Genomic DNA, 27,937 nt, shown 5'->3' on the forward strand with positions numbered 1-27,937 from the left:
CACCCCAAACCCCTCATCCCCAGCTCCGTTGTGTCATGGGCATCAACAATTTTCTTCAACTGGGTTGCCAGAAAAAAAGTTTGAAAACCACTGCTATGTACTGAACTTAAGTACAATATTTCTATTCCAATTGATTCATTTTATAATGATATGGTAAAAATGAGAAAGTAAGCACTTTTTTGATAATAGTGTGCTTTGACACTTTTGCATTTTTATGCCTGATTGTGTAAGCAAGTTGTTTTAAAGTGAGGTGAAACTTGGGGGTACGCAAGACAAATCAGACGCCTGAAAGGGGTACAGGAGTCTGGAAAGGTTGAGAGCCACTGATTTAAAGTGAAGAAGCAGAAGCTGGACCTAGAAACTGAAGCCCCCACTGCTGCTACGTCTACCCAGTTTGGTGCAGGGGGAGGAGCATGAGGCAGTCCCAGGCCTTGGCAGTGGCTCCTTGCACACATGCACAGGGCCCATTTCATGGGGTCAGGAGGCCACAGAGCACAGGGAGCAGTCCTCATCACTGCCCTCTGCAAACCCCCTGCAGCCAGGGCTTAACTGTTATTATCCTGCTGCCACCTCACCAAGCAGTGGTTACCATAGCAATACCCTGATAAAGTGACTGGTGGATGTGGTAAATTGCAATGGTAATAAGGCAGCTTCTTGAGGCACTATTAGCAATACCAAGATTTGAGCCTCACACAGCATTTTGAACTTTCTGGCGTTGCATTTCACTTCTGGAGGCAGTGAGGTGTGACATTTAAATCAGCTCACAATTTGTCCTAAAATCTGCATACATGTATCGGTTAAATATGAGAATATGCAAAACGTATTTTGTAGCTTTGGGGAATTCTCGCTTAGGGTGTGCCTCATTTGCCTGTGCTGATGAGCACCCCTACTCTGGACCTGAGCATTGTGTTGTCATTCACACATTCCGATTTGGTAGGTTTTTACACTCTGCACAGATGTAAATAACTGCAAAAGGTGCAAGACAATGGTGAACTGGAATTTGTATACCCAACTCTATGCTAAGACTGTTCACCATTCTTTTTCAATGTGCCTTTTACCTGGTCATTTTCTGATCACACGTCATTTGGCTGTAACAAGTCACGTTAGATTAATCATATAATGTGGCAGTGAGGCAGATGACAATTTGAGGGCTTTGGCTAAGAAGTCATAAAACAAGAGGGATTTAAGTATAGACCTGCTAGTAAACAAGAACACAGAACACAAAAAGTGGTGTCTGCCACTATCTCTGTTTGTGATTAATTAGCAGATAAACCAGAGGGATAGTTCTGTACATGCACAAACTGGTTTTGCTGCACTTTTTCAACTCCCACCCCTTTCAACTCAGCCTGGCAACCTCATTAATTTTGAATGTATGGTGCTTGAAATATGCTTTTCCCACACACATTTCTCTTGCAGATCTGTTCTCTAAGAATTTTGCAAACAGGATGTCAGGTGGGACAATGAAAGGGATTGTACTTGAGCAGAGCTCTGCAATATATGCATAGCCCTCCACATGGCCACAAAAAGAGGAAACAGGCGTTGCCTACAAAACTATGTTCTCTTACATATTTCAAATTAGCCTATCAACAACAGGCCCTGATTCAGCAAAATACTTAAGCATATTCTTTATCACACTCGAAATCCCATTGAAGTCAATGGGATTCCTCATGTGAATAAACTTCAGCATGTGAGTAAGTGGTCTGCTCAGTCAGGTGCAGTATATCTGTACTAACAGCGGCCAAACTTTAGCTAACCCAGCTTTAAAATTTCCTGATTTCCGTAGAGCACCTTAAAGCCAAAAATATTTCTTTTTCTTACTACGTTTGTCTATTGTACATTTAAAAACATATTGATGGGCACTTCTCGGGAGTAGGTGTTTGGAATTATTACTGTATTTCTGTTTTCTTTTTCTCTTTGCTATTTTATGGTTTCTTCCCCTTTTGCAGATTTCTGTCTGTCATTCTCCTTCCTTGGGTTTATCCTAGATGTCTCCATTTTAAGTGTCCTGCTCCTTCTTGCATTTTTGCTTAGTTTAATTCTGCTCTTTTCCTTTGTACATTTTCAGCATATTAACTTTCTTCTTTTGCATTCTGATTTTCTTTCCTTTGTTTGTTGGTGTCAGTTTGCTTCTTATTATCTCCTAGCTAGCAGTTTTCTGCTTTTTTGGCCTTCAGTCCTCCTTTTCCTTTTCGTTTCTCTCTCTAACCTCTCTTTCCATCTCCATTTCTCTCAAAGCATTCTGCCATACAGCAACAGTGATAGTGAATGGACAAGCTTTGCCTATGATATTTCCTTTGCTCCAGACTACAAGAAGGAACTCTATTCCCATGGTATTTCTGACACAGTGTGCTTAGAATGGAGGATGCAAAAGTACAAGATAGTTGAAGGATACAGTTCAGTGTCAGCCTGTAAGCATCTGCCTGTGGAAAGGGGTAAAGATTTTGATTCCTTAGCAGAATCTTTGCCCATCAATAGCGAGCACAGATCATTTGCAAGTAGCATACTTATTTCCCAGGGGAGGCTTTGGGAGCATTTCAAAAACCATACCCATGGACCTGGCTCTCCACTTCCTTTGAACTGCAACCACTGCATGTCTAAAGTATTACAGTAACAAATGATTCCAAAGGGACAAGCAAGGAACCATGTGACCATACTCTGAAGTTTCTGGCCTGTCTTAATCAAGGTTCCAACAACTGAAGTTCTGTGTGGTAAGGACTTTGGGGAAGGCCCAGCGCAGTACTTGCAACTCAAGCAAACAAGGGGCTAAGGTGGCTTTAAGTTGTGCCCGAGTTGCTTCCCTGGCATGACTTATACACCTCTGAGGGGCTGGCAGCTCCTTGGGCTGCCTTATGGACCACCATGCTTCCCAGAATCTCTGCAGTGCTGCATACTATGCCCCCCTTTGACACATCTCTCTCACCCCCAGCCTCAACCACTACAGACCACCTATGCCAGGGCTTGTGAGGGGGCCCTTGTAAGGCAGCTTTATGGCTATCCTCTACAGTACCTGTGCTGGCGGAATCCTTCAGGGCTGGATATGGGACTTTTGAGGTCTCTTTGTACTGCTATAGCCTTTTACTTGAAGTAAAGGAGCCAGAGTGGGGCAGGGGAGGGCCCCACCTCTTGTCCTCATAACTGTATGTAAAGTTCTTTCAGTGCCACCACATTTGGAACAATATGAAAAATAGCAACAATAATTGTGGTCATGAGTCTTAAATGTGAGGAAATAGTTTTGTGTGTTTCCATCTGGGAAAGAGGACACTGGAAGACAAGACTCTCATGCTCTCTTCCTGTGCTGCCACTAATGGATCACATGAAGTAGATCAAGTCACATAACCTCTCTATGCTTCAGTTTATTTATCTGTAAATTGGGTATAATAATATTTACTTATCTCATAGGCCTATGCAGGGAATTAATATTAATGAGGTTCTTAGTGATGACAATATTAAGTATTTTTAAGCATGACACTTAAAGTATGGTATTTCAACTTTTCGTCCTTTCTGAGGAAGAATAAAATTACAAGATGATGGGAGAAAGCTTTGTTATTTCAGCTGGCATGCACAGCAACCATTGCAAACAGAATTGTAAGATAAAATGCTAGTTCTCTAAACGGATCACTAGCCCTTGTTAGCACTACAGTTAGCTGAATTAAAGCAAATAGTAAATCAGATAGACTTTTACATATATGTATAGATGCTGTATTGCTATTCTGATTATAAAATAAAAGGTGCTCCCAACCTTGCAGGGCCAGCCCACAACATTTTGGCACCTGAGGCGGGGAGCTCAAATGATGCCCCCATGCCTCCTCGCTTGGGTCAAAACTTTGAAAGGTCTCAATTCTGCCTTCTTCCGTTCTACTCCTCTCATAGTACTGCTCTGCTACCTACCCCCATAAAGGAGAACTAACAACTTAAAATGCCTTGTTCAAAAATTTTAAGTAACACTTAACTTTCAAACGTCTGAACACCAAATGTAACTTCTCTTGTCTGCAGAGCAAACACTGGCATTTGTAGCTGTTTGAATAATCAAAGGTGCTTTCCATGCCTTCTTGGTTGCAAAGTTTTGAATTGCTTCCTGAAGGTCCACAGTCTGGGCTAGCTCATGCTCTGTTGAGATGGTTGCAAGGCCAACCAGCCTCTCCTGTGTCATTGTGGAGCATAGATGTGTTTTTATTAACTTCAGGTTGGAGAAGGTGCATTCTCCACTGGCAACTGTTACAGGAAGTGTTAGAAGTATGCGCAGAGCAACAAAAGCATTTGGAAAGAGGGTGGTCATCTTATTTGTGCACATATATTCCAGAACAGTCTTTGGAGTTGATCCTGCTGAAATGTATCTTGAAAGGGCTTTCAGTTCATCACCTAAATCGCTCGCATCAATATTGTGCATGTCATCATGTGTCAACACTGTTTCTAGTGCCCTGCATTGCTGCTGTAGGGCTTCTTCAGGTATAGTGAGGAGTTTTGGAATATCATACAACATCCCAGATGTAAATACTGCCGTGTTCCTTGAGCTGCATGAAACGTTCTTCAACTGACTGTATTGCACAATCTAGCACCTGGTTAACGAATTCAACTTTGAATTGTTGTTTGGGGTCTCTTGTGGGACTATCCCATGCCTTGTAATCAAAATGTCTTCTTCTTCGGGGACTCTTGTATTCTTGAATGGGTGGGAAAATAGCTTTGGTGTGAAGTTCCTCTGCCAACTTTTGTGCACTCTTCAGAATGTTTTGAAATCCCTCATCTGACCGATAAGACTGTAGGTATGACTATGCTTTGTCCAGTTGTTCCATTGCTCCAGATATATCAAGGTCAACACCTTGGAGTCTCTTGCTTACAACATTTATTTCAAACAGTATGTCATGCCACAACACTAAGCCACACAGAAATTTGAAGTTATGTATGTTTCTGGTGATTCCATTTCCCTCTGCCACTGTTCTCCCATGAACAGTTCCTGTCATAGCATTATCCTCCATAATGGCAACTATGGCATCATCTATCTTCCCAATTTGGTGTTTGATAGGCTTTATCACCTCCACTCGACTTTTCCATCGTGTGGCACTCACTGGTTTCAGTGTCAGAGAGGATGTTCCCAGATGTTGCTTCAAAATTTGCCATTGATGAGTTGATGCAGAGAAAAATACATAGACTCTTTGAATTACATTAAAAAATTCAGCAGCCTCACTAGAAGCTGATGCTGCATCACTGACCACCAAGTTAGATGAATGAGAACTGCATGGGACAAAAAAAGCTCAAGGGTTTAACTCTCGGATCCGTGTCTGCACTCCTCTGTTCTTCCCTCTCATGTTGGCACCATTATCGTAGCCCTGACCTCTCATGTCAGCTATCGCAATTCCCATATCTTCCGGCTTTTTAAAAAGCATATTTGTCATACCAGCTCCTGTAGTATCATCAATGTCAATAAATTCTAGAAAATGGTCTCTGACAGTCACCATTGCAGGGACATTTTCAATAGGTTCTGTTGTTGTTACAAAATGTACCATTAAAGTCATTTGTTCCGTATGGCTGATGTCAGGTGTGCAATCCAGAATAACAGAGTAATATCTTGCTGACTTCAGATCTGCTGTTTGGCTTTTGTTGCCAGTAACTGTATGATCTCATATTGAATAGTTTTCCCAAGGTATTGGTGTGTGTACATTTCTTAGGTGGTGACTCTTCTTAGATGCTCCTGGAGTACAGCATCAAACTCAGCCATCAGCTCCACAGGTTTCCATTGTTTGGCACATACAGCTGATCTGAAGTGCCGCGCAGTGCTAGGTTTTGAGTAGCAAGCATTCTCACAATGGCAATGAGCCTTTTCAGAACATTTTGCCAGTAAAGAGACTCTGATGTAATCTTCTCTTGATGCTGATCATCCTGGTGGCCTTTAACCTAAGTCTCATCTCAACCTCTTTCCACCTATGGAATGCTCTCTGGTGATTCTTCTCATGGCCTGCCAGATTCTTCCAGTCCTTTGTTCCTGTAGAACCCAATGTGGCTGGAACATTAGACTGGAAGAGTTTGCAACAAAAACAGTATGCAGCATTCTGGGTTTCTGAGTACATAAGCCCTGGCCTCTCCACTTTGTCACCATTGGGGATTTCACGGCAGTAATGTGTTGGATGGAAACTTCTATTTTCATTGTCTTTGGGGAACATGAAGTTTTTCACTTGCTGTGGCCCATGCAGTACAAGGAAGTCCCTCAGGCTACTGCTCAAGTGGGTCCACAGTCCTGGATCATCTAGACTTAAGGAACTAAACTCAGCAACAGCTGTTTTTTCCACCTCTACCACACTCTTCTCTGATCTACACTTTTCTTCAGGAATGTGCATGGTTACATCCATTTGAGATGGAGATATGGATGCTGCACTAACTGCCAGGTCACCTACACTCTGACCACTTAGAAGATCAGGCATCTCCTCACCACTCACATCCTCACTGGGGCCGGAAGGCTCACCATGAATATTTGTGTCTACGTATCTCAGGAGAGCGCCTTCCTGCTTAGGTAGAAAAGCTTCCTTTTCTTTTTTTCTTTTTTCTGAATGCTGCCCCAGAGGGGCGTTTTCTTCTTTCACTCATGACTGCTGTTCTGTGCCAGCTCTAGTGGCTCTCAACACTCAGTTGAAGAGGACAAATAAGCAGGCTGGTAGCAGGGCCTGAGTGAGGGAAGAAATCAGCGTCTTAAGGGCCTAACTGGCTCCTACTACTTTAGTTGACGGCTTGTTCTCAAGTGGGTTCAGGGAAGCAGCAGGAAACAGGAAGCTCCCTGAGAAGCTGGTGTTAATCAGTCCAGGCTCCTGGGGGTGCTAGAGAGGTCCATAAGAGGCTCCTCCTCCTCTCTCTCCCTGCAGCTCCTGCTGCTTTCTGTTATTCCCTCTCACCTTTTCTCCTGCCTGCCTGTTATATCTCTTCTGCCCTCGTTCCTCCAGCACAGCACTCCACCATCTCTGTCCATCGAGAGCAGAGAGAATACACATGCACCAGCAGCAGACACAATTTTCTACACTCTGGTTCCTAGTGGTGCCCCCCGCACAGTCTGGCACCTGAGGCGGCCACCTCAGTTCGCCTCATGGTAAGGCCAGCCCTGCAACCTTGATTTCATTGACCTTCCAGACAATTTGCACTCTTGCTAAGTTTACAATAGGGAACATTTCACAACACCCCATTCCTCCCCAAATAAACCACTTCCTCCCTGTGAAATTCCTGTGAATTACACATGACAATGCGGATTTGAAAATGTAGGAGAGCTGGATCCAAAGCATTCTCAGCTGAGGAGATATGACTGTGCAACAAACTTCCTGACATGACAGATGCCTATGTTTTTGGAGAAGATCCCAAATTCTATCTCTGGTTCTGCAGACATCCAGCTCAGCTGGTGACTGTTGTTTTTGATCATGGATTCATTATGGATTGATGCCCAGTGTGGAACCTATGTGTAGCATGTGATAGTATCCAGGGTGTAGTTTTGCCCAGACTAATGCTGAACTAAGTCAGTATCTGGGAATAAACAAAGCATTGTTCTGATAATGCCCCGTAAACTGTGCATTTTTGTCACTGATACCTCAGTGCAAACAAGGGACAGAGACGGGGATGCAGTGTTGTCTTTTCATTTCAAAAGGTATGCATTAGATTTGTCTGACAAATTTCTTGTCCTTTCACCTCCATTCACTAATATAGCATTCTCTGCCAAACACTGCACATTTGTTTCTATGTTAATGTATCTGAATAATTTCTCTACCAAAGTCTAACTAGTATCCCATTGTATCTGGCAATTTCAGAGACTGGAGGACTCTTCCAAATTAATTCTCTTTTCAAGCCTCATACAACCAAACAAAATAATCAGCGTCAGAGATAAAGGCAATTGCTTTATCTAAAGCCACCCACTCCTCTTTTGTTTTCCTACAAACGCTTTGTGCTTTATATTTCACATCCTCCTCTTCAGATCTGCAGATGTGAAACTTTAAATGAATAGTATTACAAAAAATATAAATGAAAATTACAGATATTTGCAGTCAAGCACCACGAGTGTATCTTCAATTTCACAAAATGAAGAAGAGAGATAATTTTACGTGTTGTTAGCTACAGATGTCCATGTGGCAAAGAGGAAAAGAACAACCATCACCATCCAAAAATAATGCAAAGATCAGAACCTGTGTTTAATAGTAAATGCTAGAAAATGAAAACTGCATAAATTTTTGTACAGTAGGTATGTCTTTAAACCGAAGCTCTGAAGGGGCACTACTCAGAATAAAGAAAGTGGAAAGCTGCTATCAGGACACATTTCCTAATAATTAAGGATACTGGACTGTAGGCATGGTCAACAAAGAGGTAGAAGCACCATGCACCACTACAGGCTAGGGACTGACTGGGTAAGCAGCAGTTCTGCAGAAAAGGACCCGGGGATTAGAATGGATGAGAAGCTGGATATGAGTCAGCAGTGTGCCCTTGTTGCCAAGAAGGCTAATCGCATATTGGGCTGCATTAGTAGGAGCATTGCCAGCAGATCGAGAAAAGTGATTATTCTCCTCTATTCGGCACTGGTGACGCCACATCTGGAGTATTGCATCCAGTTTTTGGCCCCCCATTACAGAAAGGATGTGGACAAATTGGAGAGAGTCTAGCGGAGGGCAACGAAAATTATCAGGGGGCTGGGGCACATGACTTACAAGGAGAGGCTGAGGGAACTGGGCTTGTTTAGTCTGCAGAAGAGAAGAGTAGGAGTACTTGTGGCACCTTAGAGACTAACCAATGTATCTGAGCATAAGCTTTCATGAGCTACAGCTCAGTTCATCGGATGCATACTGTGGAAAGTACAGAAGATCTTTTTATACACACAAACCATGAAAAAATGGTTTACCACTACAAAAGGTTTTCTCTTCCCCCACCCCACTCTCCTGCTGGTAATAGCTTATCTAAAGTGATCACTCTCCTTACAATGTGTATGATAATCAAGTTGGGCCATTTCCAGCACAAATCCAGGGTTTAACAAGAACATCGGGGGGGGGGGGGAGCGGGGCAGTAGGAAAAAACAAGGGGAAATAGGTTACCTTGCATAATGACTTAGCCACTCCCAGTCTCTATTCAAGCCTAAGTTAATTGTATCCAATTTGCAAATGAATTCCAATTCAACAGTCTCTCACTGGAGTCTGGATTTGAGGTTTTTCTGTTGTAATATCGCAACTTTCATGTCTGTAATCGCGTGACCAGAGAGACTGAAGTGTTCTCCGACTGGTTTATAAATGTTATAATTCTTGACATCTGATTTGTGTCCATTTATTCTTTTACGTAGAGACTGTCCAGTTTGACCAATGTACATGGCAGAGGGGCATTGCTGGCACATGATGGCATATATCACATTGGCGGATGTGCAGGTGAACAAGCCTCTGATAGTGTGGCTGATGTGATTAGGCCCTGTGATGGTGTCCCTGAATAGATATGTGGGCACAGTTGGCAACGGGCTTTGTTGCAAGGATAGATTCCTGGGTTAGTGGTTCTGTTGTGTGGTATGTGATTGCTGGTGAGTATTTGCTTCAGGTTGGGAGGCTGTCTGTAGGCAAGGACTGGCCTGTCTCCCAAGATTTGTGAGAGTGTTGGGTCATCCTTCAGGATAGGTTGTAGATCCTTAATAATGCGTTGGAGGGGTTTTAGTTGGGGGCTGAAGGTGACGGCTAGTGGCGTTCTGTTATTTTCTTTGTTAGGCCTGTCCTGTAGTAGGTGACTTCTGGAAACTCTTCTGGCTCTATCAATCTGTTTCTTCACTTCAGCAGGTGGGTACTGTAGTTGTAAGAATGCTTAATAGAGATCTTGTAGGTGTTTGTCTCTGTCTGAGGGGTTGGAGCAAATGCGGTTGTATCGCAGAGGTTGGCTGTAGACAATGGATCGTGTGGTGTGGTCAGGGTGAAAGCTGGAGGCATGTAGGTAGGAATAGCGGTCAGTAGGTTTCTGGTATAGGGTGGTGTTTATGTGACCATCGTTTATTAGCACTGTAGAGTCCAGGAAGTGGATCTCTTGTGTGGACTGGACCAGGCTGAGGTTGATGGTGGGATGGAAATTGTTGAAATCATGGTGGAATTCCTCAAGGACTTCTTTTCCATGGGTCCAGATGATGAAGATGTCATCAATATAGCGCAAGTAGAGTAGGGGCGTTAGGGGATGAGAGCTGAGGAAGCGTTGTTCTAAGTCAGCCATAAAAATGTTGGCATACTGTGGGGCCACGATTTGTTAGCATCCTTCAACTACCTGAAGGGGGGTTTCAAAGAGGATGGAGCTAGGTTGTTCTCAGTAGTGGCAGATGACAGAACAAGGAGCAATGGTCTCAAGGTGCAGTGGGGCAGGTCTAGGTTGGATATTAGGAAACACTGTTTCACTAGGAGGGTGGTGAAGCACTGGAATGGGTTACCTAGGGAGGTGGTGGAATCTCCTTCCTTAGAGGTTTTTAAGGCCCGGCTTGACAAAGCTCTGGCTGGGATGATTTAGTTGGTGTTGGTCCTGCTTTGAGCAGGGGGTTGGACTAGATGACCTCCTGAGTTCTCTTGCAACCCTAATCTTCTATGATAAGTACAATGAGAATGGACACTGTACTCGTAAATGTGCCAAAAGGGACAATGCAGAGGAATACACTATGACCTAAGAGCTGTTATCCATCTCTAAGTTTGCAATTAGCTTATCAGACATATACTGTGTTCCTTCTTTCCTTTTCTTAATTTAGTAATAGATTATGCGTGAAATCTTGGTCCCAACAACAACAATGGTGAAACTGCTATTGACATCAACAGGCCAAGATTTCACCCTATGGGACAAAATTCCCAAACCTGAGCCATTCTTTTTAGGTGACAAATCTGAGAAACTGTCTCAGTTTGAGGTGGCACTTGAGGAGGTTTTGGAACAAATTGATAAACTAAACATTAATAAGTCACCAGGAGCAGATGGTATTGACCCAAGAGTTCTGAAGGAACTCAGATGTGAAATTGCTGAACTACTAACTGTAGTTTGTAATCTATCATTTAAATCAGTTTCTGTACCAAATGACTGGAGGATAGCTAATGTGACGCCAAATTTTAAAAAGGGCTCCAGCGGTGATTCCAGCAATTACAGGCCAGTAAACCTGATTTCAGTACCAGGCAAACTGGTTGAAACTATAGCGAAGAACAAAATTGTCAGACACATAGATGAACATAATTTGTTGGGGAAAAGTCAACATGGTTTTTGTAAAGGGAAATCATGCCTCACCAATCTACTAGAATTCTGTGAGGAGGTCAACAAGCATGTGAACAAGGGGAATCCAGTGGATAAAGTGTACTTAGGTTTTCAGAAAGTCTTTGACAAAGTCCCTCACCAAAGTGTCTTAAGCAAAGTAAGCTGTCATTGGATAAGAAGGAAGGTGCTCTCATGGACTGGTAACTGGTTAAAAGATAGGAAACAACAGGTAGGAATAAATGGTCAGTTTTCAGAATGGTGGGAGGTAAATAATAGTGTCTCCCAAGAATATTCATAAATGATCTGGAAAAAGGAGTAAACAGTGAGGTGGCAAAATTTGCAGATGATACCAAACTACTCAAGATAGTTAAGTCCCAAGAAGATTGAAAAGAGCCACAAAAGGCTCTCACAAAACTGGGTGACAAAATGGCAGATGAAATTCAGTGTTGATAAGTGCAAAGTTATGCACATTGCAAAACATAATCTCAACTATACATACAAAATGATGGGGTCTAAATTAGGCGTTACCACTCAAGAAAGATTTTGGAGTCATTATGGATAAGTTCTCTGAAAACATCCACTCAATGTGCAGCGGCAGTCAAAAAAGCAAATGGAATGTTGGGAATCATTAAGAAAGGAATAGATAGTAAGACAGAAAATATATTGCTTCTATATAAATCCATGGTATGCCCACATCTTGAATACTGTGTGCGGATGTGGTCGCCCCATCTCAAAAAAGATATATTGGAATTGGAAAGGTTCAGAAAAGGTTCAACAAAAATTATTAGGTGTATGGAACAGCTTCCAAATGAGGAGAGATTAATAAGACTGTGATTTATAAGATTTATAAGACTGTGATGGGGGAGGGATAGCTCAGTGGTTTGAGCGTTGGCCTGCTAAACCCAGGGTTGTGAGTTCAATCCTTGAGGGGGCCATTTAGGGATCTGGGGCAAAAATTGGGGATTGGTCCTGCTTTGAGCAGGGGGTTGGACTAGATGACCTCCTGAGGTCCCTTCCAACCCTGATATTCTATGATTCTATGATTTTTCAGCTTGGGAAAGAGATGACTAAGGGGGGATATGATAGAGGTCTATAAAATCATGACTGGTGTGGAGAAAGTAGATAAGGAAATGTTATTTACTCCTTCTCATAACACAAGAACTAGGGGTCACCACATGAAATTAATAGGCAACAAGTTTAAAACAAACAAAAGGAAGTATTTTTTCACACAATGCACAGTCAACCTGTGGAGCTCCTTGCCAGAGGATGTTGGGAAGGCCAAGTCTATAACAGGGTTCAAAAAAGAACTAGATAAGCTCATAGAGGCTAGGTCCATCAATGGCTATTATCCAGGATGGGCAGGGATGGTGTCCCTTAGCCTCTGTTTGCCAGAAGCTGGGAATGGGCAACTGGGGATGGATCACTTGATGATTACCTGTCTGTTCATTCCCTCTGGGGCACCTGGCATTGGCCACTGTGGGAAGACAGGATATAGGGCTAGATGGATCTTTGGTCTGACCCAGTATGGTCGTTTTTATGTTCTTAAAATAGTTCATGGTGTAAATACAATTAAATCAATGACATTACACCAGGACGTATTTGGCCCTATATCTACTATGGTTTTTTTTAATGAAATGGTATTAGCTTCCACCATTATCAAGTTCAGGTTCAGTATGGTTTTGATATATTATATATTATATATAATATTATATATATTATAATATTATAATAATATATTATTATTATTATTTGTTTTACATTCACATGTAAAGGCCCCAGTTGAGATTGGGGTTCCACTGTGCTAGGCATTATTAACACATAGGAAGAGACTGCTCCTGTCCCAAGGAATTTACAATATAATCAGACAAATGTAGGAAGGGAAACAGAGGCACGCTGATTTGCCCAAGGCCACACAGCTGGTCAGTGACAGAACCAGGAATAGAATTCAGGCCTTTGTCCTGACTCAAAGTCAGTGTCCTACCCACTGGAACATGCTCCCTCTTCACACACGTCTGCTTTACTTTGGTAGCTTGATTGTCACAGACATTAGGAATCAGAATACAGACTTGTTCTTTGAAAAATTCCTAAAATTTAAGCTCAACAGAACTGTTCATTTTTTACCTTTGCAGAGTAGCTGAAATAAACAGTAACTAAATCTAATCTGCAAACCTCAGAAGGCTAGAAAAGCTACCAGTCCACAATTGGTAATACTGTAAAATACGTAAGACCAGATTTGCAAAAGCGCTCAGCATCCAGGGCCAGATTTTCCAAAGTGCTCTGTGCCTAACAGATTACATTGTTCTCAGTGGGAACTGAGCCCTTTTGAGAGCCTGGCAAATTCACCTACATTTCTAAATAGGAACTGAGCTCTTCTGGAAATCTGATCACATATTTAGGTGTCTAAGTGGAGCTGCTGGGTACTGAAAATCTGGCCTTTAGAACTCTCCGTGGTTGTTGTACACTCAACTCCCGCTGGCTTGAATGAGGCTTATGTGTGCACAAGAACTATCGGATCAGCTTAGTGAATTTTGGTCCAGTGATGATTTGCCATGCCCTATTGTTATCAATTAGTATCAATAATAATGCTTAGCACTTGTTGGGTCAGATGCCAATTGTGTCACAATGGTGTAAATTCTGAGTAACTTCAATGAAGTCAGAGGGGGTCAAAATCTGCACCTTCATCTTCAAAGTTTTTTACAAACTTTAAATAATCTTCAAATCCCCCAGATGGGGCAACACAGGCAGAATAATAGTAATAGAAATGACAAACATGTGTCGACACCATGTCTATCAATTGTAGTTTCATTCGCCTTGTTCTTGACTCGGGAGTAACCTAATTGGCAGTATGTGTTGGATCATTGACCATACACGATCCATTACTGTGGCCCAGACAACATTTGATTCATTTTACTATGACTAGTTTTATTGCTTGGTATACTTTCAGCATAGTCAGTGTAGCAATTACAGGGATGATCTAACCAGATGCCCAGGCATTAGGAGTACAGACATCTTGAAATACCCTCCCCCCGACACACATACAAAATAATCCATCCCTGCTACCAGCAACAATTCAATTATCCAAAATGGGAGCGTGCAGTTGAACGGAAAGAGTGCTGAATACAATGAACAGGAGCCAGATTAAAAGCATTTGTTTTAAGAAGGTTAAACTGTTCATGAATAATTTATTTAAGATGCTCCATATAATTAGCAATACAGAAATTATTTGGCAATAACTGGAATATTACCATGACCTTGCAAGTTAGCATAACACCCACTACACAGCAATCTTTAAGAATGGTATCAGTATCCAGTGGCAGCTTCTCAGATAACTGCTATTGGATATGCAGTTCCAGCACTTTTGAAACTATTTTGACTGGATTAGCAGCACTAGGTATCTTAGATATGAATAATTTTTTTAAGTGCTTGTCATATTTCCTTCATTCATTGTTATCAGTGTCATCCTCTTTCCTGAGGGTTTTTAAGAACAAAGCATGTTCTCCAAACCCTCCTTCGCTGTTACCTTCCTGGAATGCAGCCAAAATAATACATCTCCTCTGCTGATTTATTCCCATTTTTCTCAACTCTTTAACCATTGAGATGGTCTTAGTGCAATATACTCTTCATTTAAAGGCTCCTTCTGTCTGTTCCAGTCTAGACACCTGAGCTGTTTCTTATTTGGCTCCTATATGGAAAATTCGTTCTAGGATCATGCTTACCACTTTCTTCACAAGTCACTGTAGCATTTGTGTGTGCACATGTGATTGCGTTAACATAAACCTTTTATATATTTTGATGTGCCAATTTATGCCTCGAGGTGCATCTAGAAGGTAGGTAGGTTGGATGGACAAAGGGGGAAGGTGCAGGACAAGGATTCTAAGCGACTTGGGTTCAAGTCCTCTGGTCACAAGTTCCCTTTGTGACCAGAGGCAAGATGCTTAATCTACACTCTGCCTCAGTTCCCATCTCTCAAATGAGTCTAAAAGTTCTTGCTGGGGTGTTTTAAATTCCATTAATGACTGTGAGATGCTTAGCTACTATGGTCCTGGTACCTAGACAGATATACATAATTTATGAAAGAAACCCATAGGAAATACAAACTGGACCCAGGACCAAAACTAAAAGCCCAGCTACTATGGTCTTGGTACCTAGACAGATATATATAATTTATGAAAGAAACCCATAGGAAATACAAACTGGACCCAGGACCAAAACTAAAAGCCCTCCCTTAACCATTGCAAAGGCCCTAGTCCTACACCTTTAGTCCCTCATGGAGTTCCACTGAAGTCAGCTAGGCTCTGAACCAAAGTAAGGTTCTGTATCTGCAGGGAATGTCTTGCCACAGCTAACTTTTCTAGTTTCCAATCCTGCAAACATGTACACTGCGCATAGTCCCAGTGAATTCAGTGTATAAAGTTAACTGTACTGTATAACTGTTCGCAGGATAAAGGCTTTATATACCTAGGGAGCTCCAGCTCAATCTCCTCCGCGGATCTAAGTGGCAGTTTGGCACCAGGATAGAGGAGGACTCCATGAGAGTTATGCATTAGTGTACATGAAAGGAGATTTGGATTTAGGGGTTTAAACCTGGGTAGTGGGGAGACTTCTGAGCCTAAGTTCCAGCCCAAGCCACAGTGTCAAAGCGCTGTCTATACAGGTATTTTTAGAGCATTGGCGCAAGCCCCGTTAGCCCAAGTCTGTTGACCTGGGCTGGGAGGTTCACTCCAAAATGCTGTGTAGACATACCCTTATGTGCTTTTGAAAATCCTACAGGGGCACTGGAAAAAGTTTTACAGTGGGGGTGCTGAAAGCCATTGAACAAAACTGCATATCAGAGAAGACATGCACTCAGGGGCTATTATTACTTCAAGCCAAGGGGTGCTGCCACACCCCTAGTTCCAGTGCCTATCCTTTTTATACTTTAGAAGGGAATGTGAGAGGCTAGGCATTTTTAGGGAGAATTTTAATGGAGGTATTGGACAGCACCATGCTCCTGTCACTCTCTTTAATGGCTTGATAAGGCTAGTTTATCATCTGAAATAGCGGTGCTTCTTGCTAACATTGCCTGCACATATTCATTATTTCATTCCTTATACTGTAGGGTTTTGTCTCTCCTGGAGGGAACATGTCTTATCTTTTCTTTCAGACCTTGTTCTGTGTCCAGCACATCTTATTCTTTCCTCTTCCCTTTTCCAGTCTTCAGAAAAGAGTGGTGACTGATAGAGACCCGCGCTAAGAGTCTCCCAGAGAGCAAAGACGAGATGGGCCTGGGAATATTTAAAACGGCTGATGAAGGGTCATCAGTTCATTCCAGCAGCTTGTTAACCCACCTGCAGGAGCCCAATTCCCCAGTGGAAAGGTTGTTCAATGTGTTGGTTAACGCTGTGGAGATCAGAATGATCTGGTAAAGAGAGAGAAGTAGGGTAAAACTCCCTGTTAAAAAAAGGGTTCAGAGGAACAGCCGTGTTAGTCTGTATTCGCAAAAAGAAAAGGAGTACTTGTGGCACCTTAGAGACTAACCAATTTATTTGAGCATGAGCTTTCGTGAGCTACAGCTCACTTCATCAGATGTTTACCGTGGAAACTGCAGCAGACTTTATATACACACAGAAATCATGAAACAATACCTCCTCCCACCCCACTGTCCTGCTGGTAATAGCTTATCTAAAGTGATCAACAGGTGGGACATTTCCAGCACAAATCCAGGTTTTCTCACCCTCCACCCCCCCACACAAATTCACTCTCCTGCTGGTGCTAGCCCATCCAAAGTGACAACTCTTTACATAATCAAGTCGGGCTATTTAAAACTTTTGATAAAAGGGGAGCGTCAGATTGTTCCCCACAACAGAACAAACTCCCCAGCATGAAGCTGGCTGCTGCCTGAGGTTGTTAAAAGCAGGAACGGGATGTTTTCCTTAAGTGAGCGGCTGAGCTGACCTAAAGGGCAACCATCCACTGAGCTCACTTGGAGCTTTCCAAAGATGGCTTAAGCTAAAGAATAAAAATGACATGCAATGATACAGAGATCTATAAGATGGTCTGTGGTTTGGGATCTATTGTGTGTGCTTGGTATGTTTATTTGGTAGGGAGGGGCATGTGTAGAAATGGTTTACCTGATGCCCCTGTAAGAAGGAAAGTTGTGAAACTTAGTCACAAGCTGTGACACTTTATTTGGACTGTGACTAACATTGGACCGTGAAAGTTTTCAGAATAGGAGATGCTCCAGCATGGTGCTATGAATTTGAGATAAGCACACTTTAGGAGACTTTAAAAAGCCAAGCAGCTCTCAAATTCTTAGTTTTAATGTAAAGTCAAGACTGTTCCCTGTAGGGTGTATTTTTCCCCCTGCCGTGGCAGCAAATTATTTTATGTCCAAATAGAAGCATTGTCCAGTATATTGGGTGGGTTGTGGTTGCCTTTATGCAATCAAATTTTACTACATCCTTTTTGTGATTGAGAAGTCTATACACCAACTCTGTTATCTCAATGGCACAACCCCAGGGGGAGATGACCCAGTATGTGTAGAATAATAAATGAGTGGGATTCACCTGGCATACAAGCTGGAGAGGTGTATATAAGCGTTTTGACCTGGAAGCTGGCATGAGACAGAGAACCAGCACAGTCCTTAGGACCGCTGGACTCCAGGAACTCCTGAGGTTTAATCTTCATGTCACTGACTAATGCGTGGCTTTGAGTGAGTCACCGTGTCCTAAATCTTCAAAAGTGCCCCCCAAATTTGGGTGAGGCAGTTTTTGGATGCTCAACAGAGAAGCCATCAACCTGATCTTCTGAGCTGCTGAACACCTGCAGCTCCCATTGACTTCAGTGGGAATAGGAAGCATCAGCATCTCCTGGTATCTCAACTGAGCATCCAAACTCAAGGCACCAAAAATCAGTGAACATGTCTGAAAATATAGGGTGTACTCTCCCTGAATCCCTTTTCTTAGCTGTAAAACGGGAACGAGGATACTTATCTAGTTCAGAAGGGTGTACCATTATTTAAATTTGTACCATCCTTTGAAAATTAAAAGATCTGTAGAATTGCTGAGATCAAAGGTGCAGAAGGAATGAGGAGGAGCCCAACTGGATGATGGGATGGATTGCACCCTCAGCAAATTTTTGGATGACACTAAGCTGGCGGGAGAGTTAGATACACTGGAGGGTAGGGATAGGGTCCAGAGTGACCTAGACAAATTGGAGGATTGGGCTAAAAGAAATCTGATGAGGTTAAACAAGGACAAATGCAGAGTCCTGCACTTAGGACGGAAGAATCCCATGCACCGCTACAGGCTGGGGACCGACTGGCTAAGCGGCAGTTCTGCACAAAAGGACCTAGGGATTACAGTGAATGAGAAGCCGGATAGGAATCAAGAAGGCTAACGGCATATTGGGCTGCATTAGCAGGAGCACTGCCAGCAGGTAGAGGGAAATGATTATTCCCCTCTATTCAGCACTGGTGAGGCCACATCTGGAGTACTGCGTCCAGTTTTGTCGCCCCCTCCTCCCCCCACCACAGAAAGGATGTGAACAAATTGAAAAGAATCCAGCGGAGGGTAACAAAAATGATTAGGCAACTGGGGCACATGACTTATGAGGAGAGGCTGAGGGAACTGGGCTTGTTTAGTCTGCGGAAAAGAAGAGTGAGGGGGGATTTGATAGCGGCCTTCAATTACCTGAAGTGGGGTTCCAAAGAGGATGGAGCTCAACTGTTCTCAGTGGTGGCAGATGACAGAACAAGGAGCCATGGTCTCAAGTTGCAGTGGGGGAGGTCTAGGTTGGATATTAGGAAAACCTATATCACTAGGAGGGTGGTGAAGCACTGGAATGGGTTACCTAGGGAGTTGGTGGAATCTCCATCCTTAGAGGTTTTTAAGGCCTGGCTTGACAAAGCCCTGGCTGGGATAATTTAGTTGGTGTTGGTCCTGCTTTGAGCAGGGGGTTGGACTAGGTGACCTCCTGAGGTCTTTTCCAACCCTAATCTTCTATGAGTCTATGATTCTAACATCAGCCCAGCTCCCTCTTCAGTTACGTAGAGTAGCTTGATTTTTTTGTTGTAACGGTCAGCTGTGCATCTCAGAATATAATCTGACACCACAGAGCATATCTGATAACCAAATGCAGTTAAGAATTCATATTGGAGTAGTTCTGTCACCAGAAAATGTCCATTAACAATGTCCAAATTTTGCTCCAGCGTACATAACGGATGCTCGACCTTGTTGCATTCTGGATCAATTTCTCTGTGAGTTTGAGTGCAGAGTAAGATTCATAGTATGTAAATGTTTGATTGATGCTGCTTTTTAGAAGAAATATCTGTGGACCCAATAAATGTGAATAAAAATGTCTTTCATAAGGCATGAATGGAAACTTCTGTTTACAATGCATTGTGTATAAAGAAGACACTGATAATGAGATAATGATTTCCTTTAAAAAAAGTAAAATTTTCCACTACTATTTCCAGCATCAGTGAAAGGTGTTTTTTTGTTTTATAAACAGGAAATTCATCAAAGGGCTAAGTGATCTAAGCACTGGGTTTGAAAGGCTCAGGGCCTAATTCTCATTTAAACTCAGACCCTTTTACACACTCACAGTAGCGTAATGAGAATTAGCAAAGACTGTAAATGAGTCCCACATACTCTCTGCAGCTACATTTTCAAATTCCATCTGGATTAGCTTAGCCTTTCACCCTGCTGAAGTACATACATTAAGTATTAGGCAGTTTACAGGATGTGAGCGAAACCTTTAATAACGGTGGTCCTGTCTGCTCTGCCTAGACACTAATGATCTCACGAATCCTTTCCTAAGAGATAGGGGTTTGCCCTTGTGTCCTGGGCCCTCACCCACTCTGCAGTATGGAGATGATCCTGTAAGGTACTAATCAGCCTGTCGAAGCTAGTGGGAGCTGAAGAGGATTCAGCATCTTACATGTTCAAAACCTTAGCTGTGCACTGGTTGTTGCCATCCAGTTCAGAGGTGCATTTCAGCGGTGCAATATTTATATACCCACGTGGGCAGTTTGAGTGAATTTCTCCCTTCTCTATTCATTAAAGTCATTCTTCCGATGATTCAAACATGTTGTTAATAAATGCAACAACAACTATAAGAACAGGCTGTGACAAGTTGTCACCATCTGTAGACAGAAAAGGAGTACTTGTGGCACCTTAGAGACTAACCAATTTATTTGAGCATGAGCTTTCGTGAGCTACAGCTCACTTCATCAGATGTTTTATGTTTCATCAGACAGTAGTTAAAATATTAGTACTTGCTAATTTAGGAGTCCAGGAAGAAAAGGGTCAGATGGCAGAAGAACATGACAAACTGTCTCAATACACCTAGCAATTTTGGGGTGCTCTTAGAGGTTGCCTACATGGGGAAATTAACCAGCACAGCTTTGTTGGTATAACTATCCCATGTGGACACCCAATTCCAGAATAAAAGTGATTTTTATAGACAAGCCCTCAGTTCAGTGAGACAATTTCTACCATATCTCTTTCTCCAGAAAGAAATTCAGGCATCTGTAGTTCTCCTCTATTCTATGCTGTCCACGCTATCTAAGGCATATTTGTTTCTTTTGCCTTCGACTATATCAGAAGGTTATGGAGCCATAGTAAGAATGTTTTCCTTTTTAATTAGCTGCACATGGTTATAGTAAACATTAATTTATGGATCAAAACTCAACAAAGGATACCCAAGTTTGACTTTGACAGCTAATTGTATGATATATAGAGTTTAAGACTCCAGATTTGAGCAGCAATAGATCATTCTCTAACAAGTATGACATTGTTCTTAGTATTAAATTTTACACACAATTACAGAAACCGCTCCCCACCTTTATCATGAGAGAGCATGTCACTCTTTGCTTATAACTTCCACTTGTACAGTTAGGTTTCCAATTGTTCAAATAAAAGCACTGTTTTGGCAACAGCTTGTTGAGAGAACTCCATGTTTTCCCAGTATGTACTTGAAGAAGATTAATGACTCCAACTAACATGCCAAGTCAATCTGTTCCTTCCTGTCAATCAACCTCCATAGAACTAGAATCTCTGTCTCACTTGCCATGTTTTTAAGGAGATGCATAGCAAAAAGTTTAATTAAAACACTCCTTCAAATGACCATTAAATATATTCCAAAATGCTGTGTAAGTAATATTATAGCAAGTAATGGGTAAGGCCATGGGTGGCGGGTATAATAGGCCAGGGGAGACTCAGCCTCCCCTAGCGCTGCTGTGGCCGGCGGACTCCCGGTTGCGGCATTTTGGAGAGAAAATGCCCCATGCAGATTCCGGAGCAGCTGAGGAGATGTTATGTGTTATTCAGTTTCCTGGGTTCATCAGTAATCTCCCTGAACTCCAGGGAGATTATTGATGAACCCAGGAAGTTGAGTAGCAATTACCGCCTCCTCGGCTGCCCCGGAAGCTGCATGGGGCATATCAAAAGCTTCTGCTGGAGGAGAGACACACTTTTCTCTGGGCAGGCTGGGGTCTGGGGAGGGGAGGCGTAGCCTGGTGTGGCCGCAGCTGGCCCTGGACTTCTCCAGGAAGGAGGAGGGGCGGGGAGCTCGGGGCTTCAGCCGGCCCGGGGCTCCTCCAGCCGTGTGTGTGTGTGTGTGTGTCTTGGGGCTCCTCTGGGTGAGGAGGGTCTGGGGCTCCACTGTAGTGTGAAAAAATGCTACATGTAGGAATTTACTACTTGTGACAATTACTCATAGGTAAGGGAGCGGCGGAGAACCAGCTGAGCAGCGGGGACAGCAGAGCAGCTCACAGCAGGAGTTTGCCTGGGACTGGTAAGTATCCCAGTGTGTGTTTGTTTGCTTGCTGAGGAAGTATCCAAGCGTGTGTTTGCTGGGGGGGCAGTGTGAGAGCCTGAGTGAGTGTCTGTCACAGCAGGAGTTTGCCTGGGAGTTCACCTGGAGTGAGCCCAGTGAGGCTTACCTCTTGCAAACTGCTCTGAGGAAGCTCATAGTAGGAAGGTGATATGGAAGGGGGGGGTTCAGCTGTTGTGACCTGCACTGGATGTGCCATGTTTGTCTTTCTTCCACAGGACAGAAGCAACTTTGTCTGTACAAAGTGCAAGCTGGTCTCCATATTGGAAGAGAAGATTGAAGGTCTGGAGCAACAGATAACAACCCTGCGTTGCATACGGGAAACTGAGGATTTTCTGGACAAAACTCAGGATAGGCTTCTAGGGGCACAAAGCTCTACAGATATAGAGCAGGTTGCACAGAGGAGCCAAGAGGCCAGTGAAGAAGCTTGGCAACATGTGACCTCCAGAAGAGGTAAGCGGAATGTCCGGGTTCCAGTAACACAGACACAGGTAACTAACCGCTTTCATGTTCTCTCCACAGGTATCGTTGCGGAGAGTGGACCAGATGATATGTCTGGGGCGAGAAAGCAGAAAGAGACTCCGCTGGTTGGAAGGCATGAGATGCTATGTCCTGAGGTTGGGAGTTCCACGACCACCACTCCCAAGAGGAGAAGGCGGGTGGTGGTGGTCGGGGACTCTCTCCTCCGGGGGACTGAGTCATCTATCTGCCGCCCTGACCGGGAAAACCGAGAAGTCTGCTGCTTGCCAGGGGCTAAGATTCGCGATGTGACGGAGAGACTGCCGAGACTCATCAAGCCCTCGGATCGCTACCCCTTCCTGCTTCTCCACGTGGGCACCAATGATACTGCCAAGAATGACCTTGAGCGGATCACTGCGGACTATGTGGCTCTAGGAAGAAGGATAAAGGAGTTGGAGGTGCAAGTGGTGTTTTCGTCCATCCTCCCCGTGGAAGGAAAAGGCCTAGGTAGGGAGCGTCGAATCGTGGAAGTCAACGAATGGCTACGCAGGTGGTGTCGGAGAGAAGGCTTTGGTTTCTTTGATCATGGGATGGTGTTCCATGAAGGAGGAGTGCTGGGCAGAGACGGGCTCCATCTTACGAAGAGAGGGAAGAGCATCTTTGCCAGCAGGCTGGCTAACCTAGTGAGGAGGGCTTTAAACTAGGTTCACCGGGGGAAGGAGACCAAAGCCCTGAGGTAAGTGGGAAAGCGGGATACCGGGAGGAAGCACAGGCAGGAATGTCTGTGAGGGGAGGGCACCTGCCTCATACTGGGAATGAGGGGCGATCAACAGGTTATCTCAAGTGCTTATATACAAATGCACAAAGCCTTGGAAACAAGCAGGGAGAACTGGAGGTCCTGGTGATGTCAAGGAACTATGACGTGATCGGAATAACAGAGACTTGGTGGGATAACTCACATGACTGGAGTACTGTCATGGATGGGTTATAAACTGTTCAGGAAGGACAGGCAGGGCAGAAAAGGTGGGGGAGTAGCCCTGTATGTAAGGGAGCAGTATGACTGCTCAGAGCTCCGGTATGAAACTGCAGAAAAACCTGAGTGTCTCTGGATTAAGTTTAGAAGTGTGTGCAACAAGAGTGATGTAGTGGTGGGAGTCTGCTATAGACCACCGGACCAGGGGGATGAGGTAGATGAGGCTTTCTTCTGGCAGCTCACGGAAGCTACTAGATCGCATGCCCTGATTCTCATGGGTGACTTTAATTTTCCTGATATCTGCTGGGAGAGCAATACAGCGGCGCATAGACAATCCAGGAAGTTTTTGGAAAGCGTAGGGGACAATTTCCTGGCGCAAGTGCTAGAGGAGCCAACTAGGGGGGGTGCTTTTCTTGACCTGCTGCTCACAAACCGGGTAGAATTAGTGGGGGAAGCAAAAGTGGATGGGAATCTGGGAGGCAGTGACCATGAGTTGGTTGAGTTCAGGATCCTGACGCAGGGAAGAAAGGTAAGCAGCAGGATACGGACCCTGGACTTCAGGAAAGCAGACTTCGACTCCCTCAGGGAACGGATGGCCAGGATCCCCTGGGGGACTAACTTGAAGGGGAAAGGAGTCCAGGAGAGCTGGCTGTATTTCAAGGAATCCCTGTTGAGGTTACAGGGACAAACCATCCCGATGAGTCGAAAGAATAGTAAATATGGCAGGCGACCAGCTTGGCTTAATGGTGAAATCCTAGCGGATCTTAAACATAAAAAAGAAGCTTACAAGAAGTGGAAGGTTGGACATATGACCAGGGAAGAGTATAAAAATATTGCTCGGGCATGTAGGAATGTTATCAGGAGGGCCAAATCGCACCTGGAGCTGCAGCTAGCCAGAGATGTCAAGAGTAACAAGAAGGGTTTCTTCAGGTATGTTGGCAACAAGAAGAAAGCCAAGGAATGTGTGGGCCCCTTACTGAATGAGGGAGGCAACCTAGTGACAGAGGATGTGGAAAAAGCTAATGTACTCAATGCTTTTTTTGCCTCTGTCTTCACTAACAAGGTCAGCTCCCAGACTGCTGCGCTGGGCATCACAAAATGGGGAAGAGATGGCCAGCCCTCTGTGGAGATAGAGGTGGTTAGGGACTATTTAGAAAAGCTGGACGTGCACAAGTCCATGGGGCCGGACGAGTTGCATCCAAGAGTGCTAAAGGAATTGGTGGCTGTGATTGCAGAGCCATTGGCCATTATCTTTGAAAACTCGTGGCGAACTGGTGAAGTCCCGGATGACTGGAAAAAGGCTAATGTAGTGCCAATCTTTAAAAAAGGGAAGAAGGAGGATCCTGGGAACTACAGGCCAGTCAGCCTCACTTCAGTCCCTGGAAAAATCATGGAGCAGGTCCTCAAAGAATCAATCCTGAAGCACTTGCATGAGAGGAAAGTGATCAGGAACAGCCAGCATGGATTCACCAAGGGAAGGTCATGCCTGACTAATCTAATTGCCTTTTATGATGAGATTACTGGTTCTGTGGATGAAGGGAAAGCAGTGGACGTGTGGTTTCTTGACTTTAGCAAAGCTTTTGACACGGTCTCCCACAGTATTCTTGTCAGCAAGTTAAGGAAGTATGGGCTGGATGAATGCACTACAAGTTGGGTAGAAAGCTGGCTAGATTGTCGGGCTCAATGGGTAGTGATCAATGGCTCCATATCTAGTTGGCAGCTGGTATCAAGTGGAGTGCCCCAAGGGTCGGTCCTGGGGCCGGTTTTGTTCAATATCTTCATAAATGATCTGGAGGATGGTGTGGATTGCACTCTCAGCAAATTTGCGGATGATACTAAACTGGGAGGAGTGGTAGATACGCTGGAGGGGAGGGATAGGATACAGAAAGACCTAGACAAATTGGAGGATTGGGCCAAAAGAAATCTGATGAGGTTCAATAAGGATAAGTGCAGGGTCCTGCACTTAGGACGGAAGAACCCAATGCACCGCTACAGACTAGGGACCGAATGGCTAGGCAGCAGTTCTGCGGAAAAGGACCTAGGGGTGACAGTGGACGAGAAGCTGGATATGAGTCAGCAGTGTGCCCTTGTTGCCAAGAAGGCCAATGGCATTTTGGGATGTATAAGTAGGGGCATAGCGAGCAGATCGAGGGACGTGATCGTTCCCCTCTATTCGACATTGGTGAGGCCTCATCTGGAGTACTGTGTCCAGTTTTGGGCCCCACACTTCAAGAAGGATGTGGATAAATTGGAGAGAGTCCAGCGAAGGGCAACAAAAATGATTAGGGGACTGAACACATGAGTTATGAGGAGAGGCTGAGGGAGCTGGGATTGTTTAGCCTGCAGAAGAGAAGAATGAGGGGGGATTTGATAGCTGCTTTCAACTACCTGAAAGGGGGTTCCAAAGAGGATGGCTCTAGACTGTTCTCAATGGTAGCAGATGACAGAACGAGGAGTAATGGTCTCAAGTTGCAGTGGGGAAGGTTTAGATTGGATATTAGGAAAAACTTTTTCACTATGAGGGTGGTGAAACACTGGAATGCGTTACCTAGGGAGGTGGTAGAATCTCCTTCCTTAGAGGTTTTTAAGGTCAGGCTTGACAAAGCCCTGGCTGGGATGATTTAACTGGGAATTGGTCCTGCTTTGAGCAGGGGGTTGGACTAGATGACCTTCTGGGGTCCCTTCCAACCCTGATATTCTATGATTGTAATAAACTGCTATCTGATGTAGCAAATTCCTATAGATAGCAGTTTTTTGCACTACATCCGCCATGGGGGGCGGACGAAGGGGGGATGAGAGGGAGTCTTGGGGCTTCAGCCGCGGTGGAGGGGGGTGTATGTGTCTTGGGGCTCAGGGCTCCTCTGGCTGAGTGGGGGAAGGGGGTCTTGGGGCTCTGGCCGTGGGGTGGGGGTAGGGGAGCGGACGGGGTGGACCCCGGGCTAGTGTGCCACCCATTGGTAAGGCCTTCTTACTAAGATATTTTCCTTTTATGGGGCAGGAAGAATCATAGAATCGTAGGACTGGAAGGGACCTTGAGAGGTCTTCTAGTCCAGTCCCCTGCACTCATGGCAGGACTAGGTATTATCTAGTCCTTCCCTGACAGGTGTTCGTGTAACCTGCTCTTAAAAATCTTCAATGACGGATACTGTACTCCACAACCTCCCTAGGCAATTTATTCCAGTGCTTCACCACCCTGACAGTTAGGAAGTTTTTCCTAATGTCCAATCTAAACCTCCCTTGCTGCAATTTAAACCCCTTGCTTCTTGTCCTGTCCTCAGAGATTAACTAGAACAATTTTCCTCCCTCCATGTAATAACCTTTCATGTAGTTGAAAACTGTTAGCCTGTCCCCCCTCATTCTTCTCTTCTCCAGACTAAACAAACCCAGTTTTTTCCATCTTCCCTCACAAGTCATGTTTTCTGACCCTTAATCATTTTTGTTGCTCTTCTCTGGGCTTTTTCCAGTTTGTCCACATCTTTCCTGAAATGTGGCGCCCAGAAGAAGGAAAGAAAGACTCCACAATATGAGGAATTTGGAGAGTGTAATATTTATGATCTAATTATGCTTCCAGGTAATATAAAAGTATTTTTAAGAATAATATGCACTTCCACCATTCTACTTGTCTACTGTCCTGGAGACAAGTAACTCTCTTCAAAAAAGGAGAACAGAATGATGAGTGTTTTCATCATCCCGGAAAGAGTGGAAAATGTATTTTGTGATTAGTAAATTTCAAGGACAGTTTTGCAAGGCTGACTTTACACAACCCTTGGAATATTGCCCGTTCTGCTATATCCATTTTCAGATGGAGAAACTGAGGCACTAAGGGCCTGAATTTTCCACTGCCTAGAATTTTGTGTAGACTTTTATAATTGTGAGTGCAATATGGGTGTAAAGGGGTTTCTCTGGTGTGAATGGTGAAATGTGGTTTGTTAGTGCATCATGCCTACTTTGCATTAGACAGATACAAGGCTGTAGGCATAAGACCCAGAAAGTCTGAGGGCCATTTCTGCTTTCCGTGTTGATTCAAAGTACCTTATTCTGCAAATAGTCCCACTGAAATCAGTGTGACTGTTGGCTGAGGTCCTAAGTCTGAAAAGCGTCTTTATTCAGGACAGCACTTAACAGGGATGGATTTAAGCATGTGCCCAAGTGCTTTCCTGAAGTGAGAATAAAGTACTACGGTATATGTACAGTTTTCAAATATGCCTTGAGTACATTGTTAATAACTGTAGTTCCTTTCAGGCCTTAAACCAGGAAAGCTCTCCATCTGTTCCCCTCTGAATGACGACCAAAGCCACAGCTAATCACCTCTGTGACTATTTCAAATTCTTGTCTAGCCTGAAATCAGAGATGTGATTGCAGCACTGTAGGCATACCTGAGCAAGCTTAGGTCTAGACAGCTTGAATAACAATAGCAATGAAGCTGTGATAGCATGGGCAGTAGCTTGGACCCTGGGTATATACTCGAGTGCCTTGCCCAGGCTTCCATGGCTTCAC

At 44.0% G+C, this 27,937-nt stretch overlaps 1 protein-coding gene across 2 annotated transcripts in view; it reads right to left on the reverse strand.

The window, feature by feature from the left end:
- CELF2 (CUGBP Elav-like family member 2) overlaps positions 1-27,937 on the reverse strand; it is a 713,224-nt gene that overhangs the window by 639,061 nt on the left and 46,226 nt on the right. The gene's annotated exons all lie outside the window — the stretch shown is intronic.

This window comes from Lepidochelys kempii, chromosome 1 (genome assembly GCF_965140265.1).
Source record: "Lepidochelys kempii isolate rLepKem1 chromosome 1, rLepKem1.hap2, whole genome shotgun sequence".
Lineage (NCBI taxonomy): Eukaryota > Metazoa > Chordata > Testudines > Cheloniidae > Lepidochelys > Lepidochelys kempii.